This window comes from Sciurus vulgaris (genome assembly GCF_902686455.1).
Source record: "Sciurus vulgaris genome assembly, chromosome: 11".
NCBI lineage: Eukaryota > Metazoa > Chordata > Mammalia > Rodentia > Sciuridae > Sciurus > Sciurus vulgaris.
In genome coordinates, this window is record NC_136472.1 from 49,107,546 (window position 1) to 49,117,560 (window position 10,015).

The window sequence follows — 10,015 nt, forward strand, 5'->3', positions numbered from 1 at the left end:
CTTTATTGGTCTAATCTGATTGTCACTGAATTTCTGAGCATGTTGCTCTCTGAGACATTTTGTTGTTGGCGGTGGTTTGTTTCTATAACTCCCTTTTCTGCTAAGATTATGTACCTCACAAAAGGAAAACAATGAGAAAATTCAATTTATTTGGACTGGCAGTTTCAGCATCATATCTGATTATTCTTCAAAACACCTTTAGGCATAGTCAAACTCTCCTTAAGAGCAGTGACCATGTGCAGCTGTACACCAAGGGTAAGGTGAGCATATAATTTATCTTCCAAACAATAACAATTTGGACAGTGAAAAGATATTCTATTTGTAATCTCAGTAAGACAATAAATGTACACTGAAAGCAGATATGTATGGTAAGGAAAAGAAGACAGATGTTGGGTTCAGACATGAATCTATATCCTAATTGCCCTGCTGTGTGACCTCATGCAAGTTACTTAAATTCTCTGGGTCTCCAATTCTTCATCAACAGTACAATAATAACCAACAAGGTATATAACACATGAGGATTAAATTGGGAAAAAATGCTTCAAATAATGTCTAAAGCAAAATAAAAAGGGTAGTTATTAAATATATTAAATGTAGTTGTCTTAGTTATTGCTATCATTTGTACCCTGAGAACTTGGAACATTGTGGAACATGGAAGGTTTTAAGTTACTACATGTTGAATAAATTTTAAAAAGAATAAGTTAGTGAATAAATATATTAAAACTGAATTATTATTGAATGAAATGAAATCACAACCGTCTTTTATGATAGTCGTGTAAGTCACAGACAGACTGGTACTTGTATTTATTGTACTAGGGAACAATCAAGACAGAGTTGAAGAAACTGCAAACTAAATTCAAATTAATATTATTCAGCAAAAAGTTAATGCACTTTAATATTAAATGTATCTTAAACTTTAAAATAATTGTAATTGTGATTTGTCTTCACTTAAATATATACAATATTTTTAATTCGTTATCAAATATTTTATCTTTATCTCATGACTCAGGATAAGTGAAGTTTTACTTAAACACGTAAAATAATTATCTTAAAGCAAGGGTTTATTTATACTTTGTGCCTAGGGCACAGTGGATTTAGGCACTCAGCAGATCAACTGCCCATCAAGGAACTGTGTGACCCAAGATGCTCGACCCTGCAGCTCCGTCTCTACATGGGAATCCCTCAGTGATCACTCTGATAGGGAGGAGAGAACAGGAAGAATTCATCCCAGCAAGAAGATGCTTCAGCAGGGAAATTCTCCGTGCTACTTCACACACAGCCCGTTGCCAGAACCATCCTTGCAATCTCAGCTAGCCACAAAAACGCTGAGAAGTACCCACCTTTCAAACTTCCTTAGGGGCAGATTGTCAGCCTGTGGAAGGATCAGGAGACGCTACCACACCTGTGCTGCCACCAGTGTTGACGAAAGCGATGGAAAGATCATTTGTCTTGCCAGGTGCAGTGGTGCAGGCTTATAATCCTGGTGGCTCAGGAGGATCCCAAGTTCAAAGCCAGCCTCAGCAAAAGAGAGGCTCTAAGCAACACAGTGAGACCCTGTCCCTAAATAAAATACAAAATAGGGCTGGGGATGTGGTTCAGTGGTTGAGTGCCTCTAAGTTCAATCCCTAGTATCCAAAAAGAAAAAGAAAAAAGTAACTAACTCACAAAATAAGCAGCCAAAATATCTTGGAGTAAAGCCGGGGTTAGGACAAATGATCTATTTTTGGGGAGGGAGGGAGCAGGAATTGAATTCAAGATATTCGGCCACTGAACCACAAACCCCTCTCTATTTTGTATTTTATTTAAAAACAGGGTCTCACTGAGTTTCTTAGTGACTTGCTTTTGCTAAGGCTGGCTTTGAACTCGTGATCCTCCTGCCTCAGCCTCCAGAATAGCTGAGATTACAGGCATGAGCCAAGCTACACAGCTAGTCTCTCTCTTCATTTGGGTAAACATGGTATGGCATGTGTGCTGGCATGGTGCTTATACTTCATGCTTCTCATCTGACATTACACCATAATATGCACACCTGGATCTGTATCCATATATTATATTTCTGCATTCCTCAGATGTATTATCCTACATTCTAATAGTCATAGACTATTTCATCATGTTAAAATACTGGCATTTATTAGATCTAAATGTTTGTTTCTTGTTTTAAGGTATTTTATGTTGGGTAAAATATTTGAAATAGTTAAGAAATACAGTAAATAACCCGAACTATAAGACTAAGAAGCGGAGTTAGAAAATACAAAGCACCGAGTTAAGCCAGTAGGGAGGTACGTCAAAACTTTAAGCAAGCAGCAGCAAGATATTGAACTTCAATAATGCTGGAGTGTAGGAATCACTGAAATAGTCAACTTCATGGAACTTAGCAAAGGGTTACATAAGGAGAATGAGAAACAGAAATAAGTTGAAGACTGTTTGGAGATGCTTGGTCTTCATGTCCAGAGTAGCAGCAGTACTATAATTCAGAATTCAGACGAAAGAGCCAGCTGACATTTGACTGTGAACATGCTGAGGCTGGCTTTTATATTGTTGCCCAATTTTTATTTTATCTTTCATTATGTTGTGGCCACTCATATCCATTCCTTTCATTTTTCTTCCAGACACACATTCCTTCCCCAATCCTGATGCTTAGTTTCTAGCAAGGTCATTACCATTCACAGCTCTAAAGCAAAATTTACAGAAAGCAAGCAAGTACTTTCTGTCCTCTTGCTGCAGAGATGGAGGCCCATTAGAGTCCAAAGAAAAGCATATTCATTTTCACTTCTGGATCCTAAACTTGAGGTGGTAGGTCACAATGCCTCTGGATCCAGCCATGTATATCACTATTCCATAGATTCATAAATTACATGTTAGGAGAAATTATTGTTTTTACTTACTTCTAGAGATCTAGATTCAGCTCTCTCATACATGTATTAGTCAGTTTGAGTTGCTGTAACAAAATTACAATAACAGGTGACTTAAGGAGCAGAAATGTATTTTCACTTACTTCTGAGGGATAGAAATCCAAGATTAGAATGCAATATGGCAGGATTCTGGTGAAGACCTTTTCTGTCTTGCAGACAGCTAATATCAAGTTGTATCCTCACACGATGGAAGAAAGAGGGAGCTCTGTTTTTATCGTCCTTTCTTTAAAAGGCAACCAGTCCAATTGGAGGAAAGCCTCGACTCTAATGAAGTAATTTAACTCTAATCCCTCTGGAAGGTCCATGTCCTAATACAGTCACATGAGAAGCTAAGGTATTCAGCACACAAATTTTGGACAGACACAATTCAATCTTTAGTTATATGTGAACAGTGTTCACAAGTAACTCTGTAGTAAGCTATGATAGTTTTTTCATAAATAGTTCTTTGCCCTGAATTTTTTTATTTGTTTGTTTCCTAGTTTATATTCCTATGTAGTATAAATGTACTAATTTGGCTTCAAATGCTTTTCCAAGGTTTAAATCATCACTAAAGACATTCAACTATGGCAGTTATTTTATCCATCCCACCAACACTAAGCCATCTGGATGTGGAAGATGCCCTGGTTTTAAGATGTCCATCTGGCAGAGACAGCTTGAGGCCAGGTGGTCTTTCAGGCCTGCATCACACACATCTTCCCCTCCATTCTCAGTCTGGGTATTTGTTTATCCTTTTGAGGGGGAGTTGGAGACCCTGCTTCCTATATTGGTGTCTTCTTTTTATTTTTATATGAAATATCCAGCTTCACTTTACTGAAATAAATTCCAGAAAGAGGGAGCAGGGCAGGCGCACAATTTGTGAGACATTGAATGTTGTTATTATATAATCTTTGTTTTACTTTAATACTTCAGTAATGGTTTCTCCACATGTAAGATTCTAGTCTGGAAATTAGAATCCATCTGAATGGCAGAATTTTGAAGACATAGCACTACTGCTTTTTATTTTGTTTTGTTTTGTTTTTTGCTTCCATTAATTGGGAAGTTTGAAGCCACTTTAATTTCTGACCTTCATTGTTGCTTGTCCAAATTTATGTATATTTCAAAATTTTTAAGTTCTTTTTGTTTTCAGAGTCAGAAAATTTTAGGATGTTTTGTCCAATGCATCCTTTTAATTTGAAAATTCACGATTGTTCATTTCTGAGAGGTTTTTGTTTTGCTGGTTCTTTGAGGATATTCATCACGATTTTTGTATCATCAGGTAATCTCTTTTTCTGTGCTTTTTATATGCATTCATACATTTTGTCGGAGGATTTTTCCAGGTACCTAATATGCATCTAATGATAATATAACCATTTCAAGGACTGGGAACAAAACAGAATGAGAAGCTTTTTGCATGGATGGGTCTGTTCTTCACTGTGCATGGCATCTTCTTGTTCAGAGTGTTTAGGTTTATCTCAACTCTCCCCACATAATGAACCTTCAGAACTTTTGTTGATATGAAAACTTTTCAGAAACTTTTCAGAACTTTTGTTGATTCATTGTCTGGTTGCCCAGATGAAAGAGGTGTTCTGAGGCTAAAATCAGCTTCACACTAGATCTTCTTGTTTTTGTCCCTTCCTCTTCCTGTCTCCCTGCCGCCGGGTGAGCTTGATGTCACATATTTCTAATCTCTTGGAGATTCTGTGGGATTAATTTGCTTGGGTCTCAGTTTCTCCACTTGCAGACTGATGTTCATTTTTCTCAAGTCTGTTTTATCACTAAGTACTGTTCTCCTTTCCAGCTTCCAAGATGTTGCTTCTATTTATCTTCCCTCTTTATTTCCATTCTTTTTAAAAATATATATTTGTATTTGTTCTAATTAGTTGTACATGACAGTAGAATATGTTTTGACAGATCACCCATAAATGGAGTATAACTTCTCCTTCAACTGGTTGTATATGATGTAGAGTTAACATAGGTTATGTAATCATATATGTACATAGGGTAATAGTATCCTATTCATTCTGCTACCTTTTCTCCCTCTGTGCCCCCTCACTCCTGTCTGTCTAGTTCAAAATGCCTCTATTCTTCACCCTCCACTTATTTTGAATTACCATCCACATATCAGAGAAAACATTTGTCGTTTGATTCTTTGGGATTGGCTTATTTCACTTAACATAATATTCACCAATTCTATCCATTTACTGGCAAATGCCATCATTTCATTCTTCTTCATGGCTGGGTAATATTCTATTGTGTACATTGTGTGTATATATACCACAGTTTCTTTATCTATTCATCTGTTGAAGGGCACCTAGGTTGGTTTCATAATTTAGCTATAATGAATTGAACTGCTAAAATATTGATGTGATTGCATCACTGTAGTATGCTATTTTTAAGTTGTTTGGGTATAAATCTGGGTGTGGGATGACTGGGTCAAATGGGAACTCCATTCCAAGTTTTCTGAGGAATCTTCATACTGCTTTCCATAATGGTTGTACCAATTTGCAGTCCCAACAGCAATGTATGAGTGTACCTTTTTGCCCACATCCTTGCCAACATTTATTGTTACTTGTATTCTTGATGATTGCCATTCTAATGGAGTGAGATGGAATCTCAATGTAGTTTTGACTTGCATTTCTGAATTGGAGATGTTGAACATTTTTTTCATATATTTGTTTATTGATTGTATTTCTTCTTCTGTGAAATACCTGTTCAGTTCCTTAGCTCATTTATTGATTGGGTTATTTGTTTTTTGGTGTTGAGTTTTTGAGTTATTTATATATCCTGAAGATTAATGCTCTATTTGAGGTACACGTGGTAAAGATTTTCTCCCAAGAAGGTTCTCTCTTCACATTATTGATTATTTCCTTTGCTGTGAAGAGCTTTTTGGTTGAATCCATCCCATTTGTTTATCTTGATTTTATTTCTTGCACTTTAGGAGTCTTGTTAAGGAAGCCATGTCCCAAGTTCACATGATGAAGATTTGGGCATCCTTTTTCTTCTGTTGGGCGCAGGGGCTCTGTTCTAGTGCCTAAGTCTTTGATACAGTTTGAGTTGAATTTTGTGCAGAATTAGCGATGGAGGTTTAATTTCATTTTATTACATATGGATTTTCAGTTTCCCTAGCAACATTTGTTGAATAGGCTCTCTTTTCTCCAATGTATGTTTTTGGCACCTTTGTCTAGTATGAGATAACTGAATTTATGTGGGTTTGTTTTTGTGTCTTCTATTCTCTACTGTTGGGACTGATGACATGTTAACTAACTCAGGCTGACTCCTTACTTTCTGGTGGGTGAGCAAGGTCAAGGCCACAAAGGCGGTTTCAATAGTTAATGACGATAAATCAGACCACCGTCAGGGATTGGTTAACAACAATTCCGCGAACGTGATCAGCTCGTGCTTGCCATGTAGTCCTATGGGACTCTCGCCTGAGTGAACCCCCCACCCCCCATGTGCCTTGCTGACCTTTAAGCTGATTGGTTCCCACCTAGCCTTCACCCTACATAAAAGCTGTGTGACTTCCTTAATAAACGAGTTCCTGCTGTGACTGGTCTCCCTGAAGTGTCTGAATGTCCTCAGCCCAGAGGACTGGGTGCGGGCGGTCAGTCGGCCCTACCTTTCCTGGTCTGGCTTGTTGGGGAGTGCTCCCTCCCTTGTTGCTGGTCGAGAAGAGCAAGGGGGCCAAAGACCCCAACACTGTAGACTTGTTCTACATATCTGTTTTGGTGCCAGTACCATGCCCTTTTAGTTACTGTGACTATGTAGTATGATATAAGTTCTGATATTGTGATACCTCCTGCTTCATTTTTATTGCTAAGGATTGTTTTGACTATTTGGGTCTTTTATTTTTACAAATGAATTTTATGATTGCCTTGTCATTGGAATATTAATAGGAACTGCATCAAATCCATATAACACTTTTGATAGTATGGCCATTTTGACAAGTTAATTCTGCTTATTCAAGAGTATGGAAGATCTCTGAGAATCTCTATCTCTTTGTTGAAATGATCTTTTGCTTCCTGCAGTTGCTCTTTCAACTGCTTATTGGTATTATCATTCATTGCCTGCATTTGCTCTCTCATCTCATCCTTTGCTTCATGAATCATCTTAATCATGTATAATCTGAAGTCCTTTTCTGACATTTCTTCTACCATACTGTCATTGGATTCTATTAATATAGAATCTAGATTTGTTTGGATCATTTTCTTCCCTTGTCTTTTCATGTTGCTCATATATCTTACCCTCTAGCAGTGCAGAACTGGGGTATTGCAGATTCCCCCCTATAGGCTTATAGTGGCCCTAGAGGTTTCCAAAACCTTTTCTTTAAGGGGAGATCAATATTAGCAGTGCCCACTTCAGACACTATGCAATCCTACACCAAATAGCTCCTATGAGGACGATAACAATATTGTTATAATAAACAAAATGAATTCAAATATTATCTTTAGTATAACAAACAGATTTGCAATAAGGTCTGCAGTTTCTAATGGGAGGACAAAGAGGATGCAGATGGATGTAGAATGTAGCTGTTAATGGGATAAGAAAAGAATATACAGAAGTTCTAGATAATAGAAAGGGTGAGAGTATAATCAAAAGAAATTGGATGTTAGTATGCAAAAAGGGAGAAAGAGACTCTGAGGGAACAGTATACAAAAGGAAAAGAGAGCAAGAAAAGTAAAGAAATAAAAACTTAAAATTGTTCAATAAGGAGAAAAAGGAAAATCTATACTATAACAGTCATATGGTATTCAGACCTCCTAGTCTTCAGTGGCCTGATGCATGAGAGGTACCTGACAATGAGCTTCAAGTCTCCAGCAGATATCTCAGGATGGGATTTGCCCCACCTAAAGATCAGAGCTATGTCATCCAGGATTATCCAAGATGGCTGCTCTGGCTTCCAAATGTGTTGGCAAATGGGGAGCTGAAGCTCAGGGTGTGGACGTGGTTGTCTGGAGGTCCTGGAGGTGGGGTTTGGTTGGTCAGGCAGGGGTCCTAGAGGTCCGGTGTGTTATGTGTGGTTGTGGGATCTTGGAGGCCGAGTGCAATCAGTCGGTCTGGGGTCCTGGTGATAGGGCGCAGTCAGTCCATCTGAGGGTCCTGGTGGCAGGGAGCAGTCAGTCGATGTGTGGGTCCAGAGGCAGGGAGTGATCAGTCAGGCTGAGGAATCCTGGAGACGGGGCTCTGTCAGTCTGCCCAGGGGTCCTATGGGACCTGGTTGTTGCCTCAAAATGGCGGCAGCCACATGTAATCAAACCTGCAGGTACTGTCACAGTGAACTTCCAGGCAACAGCAGGCAGCTGGTGCTCCACAAGTGGTTGGTGATCAGTTTGCTGACTGTAGGTGTACGATCAGAAGGTGAACCTCTGGCAGTGGGTGATAGATAGGTGTAAGGCAGGTGATGGACAGGCAAGAGGCAGGCAAATGGCGGATGATAGGCACCCGACACTGAGCAATCTGCACTCAAAAAAGGTGTCAATATGCAGATGATCACAGCAGACAAATGGGGTAAACAGCAGGGGATCAATAAGCAGCAAAAACTGCCTCATCAGGAAACAGAACTCTGCTTGAAACCAGAGTTACAGAGCAACAAGGAACGAAGCCTCCCTCTAGTCTTCCATCTTGGACTCCCACCCATGGGAGATCTTTCCATCTTCTAAAGTCTTCTTCAATTTCTTTCTTTAGTTTCTGTAGTTTTCATTGTGAAGGTCTTTCACTTCTTTTGTTAGGTTGATTCCCAAATATTTTTTGAGGCTATTGTGAGTTTTCCTGATTCATCACTGATGTATAGGAATGCATTTTATTTATGGGTGTTAATTTTATATCGTATTAATTTGCTGAAATTATTTATTAGCTCTAGAACATTTCTAGTGGGGATTTTTTAGATCTCCTAAATATGGAACCATGTCATCAGCAAATAGATATAGTTTGAGTTCTTTTTCTGTTTCTATCTCATTAATTTCTTTATTCTAATTGCTCAGGCAAGAGTTTTAAGAATAATGTTGAGTAAAAGTGGTGATAGAGGGCATCCTTGTCTTGTTCCCATTCTTAGAGGAATGCTTTCAATTTTTCTCCATTTAAAATGATGTTGGCATTGGGTTTAGCATAGATAGCTTTTACAATGTTGAGTAAACTACTATCCCTAGTTTTTCTAGTGTTTTGAATATTAAAGGGTGCTATATTTTGTCAAATGCTTTTTCTGCATCTATTGAGATGACCATATCATTCTTGTCTTTAAGTCAATTGATGTAGTGAATTACATTTATTGATTTCCATAAGTCGAACCACCCTTGTACTCTTGGGATCAATGCCACTTGATCATGGTACACTATCTTTTTAATATGTTTTTGTATGAGATTTGCCAGAATTTTATTGAGAATTTTTCCATCTATATTCATCAGGGATCTTGGTATGAAGTTTTTGCCTTGATTTGTCTTTGTCTGGTTTTGGTATGAAAACAATACTAGCTTCACTGAATGAGTTTGGAAGGGTTCCCTCCTTTTCTATCTTACAAAATAATTTGAGAAGTATTGGTGTGAGTTCTCCTTTGAAAGTCTTGTAAACTCAACTGAGAATCTGTCTGGTTCTGGAATTTTCTTGGTTGGTAGGCTTTTGATGTTGTCTTCTATTTCATTACTTGAAATTGATCTGTTTAAATTGTGTATGCCCTCCTGATTCAGTTTGGGTAGTTCATATATCTCTAGAAATTTGTCAATGTCTTCAAGGTTTTCTATTTTATTAGAGTATAAATTTTCCAAATAGTTTCTAATTATCTTCTGTATTTCAGTAGTGTCCAACTGTTCTTTGTAATATTTCCTTTTTCACCACAAATTTTAGTAATTTGAGTTTTCTCTTTCTCTTCATTAGACTAGCTAAGGATTTGTCAATTTTGTTTATTTTTTGAAAGAACCAAGTTTTTGTCTTGTCAATTTTTTGAATTGTTTCTTTTGTTTCCGTTTCATTAATTTCAACTCTGATTTTATTATTTCCTATCTTATATTGATTTTGATGTTGATTTGTTCTTCTTTGAGATGTAAAGTTAGGTATTTTATTTTTTTACTTTCTTGTTCTTTTAATGAATGAACTCAATGCAATGAATTTTCTTCTTAGCACTGCCTTCATAATGT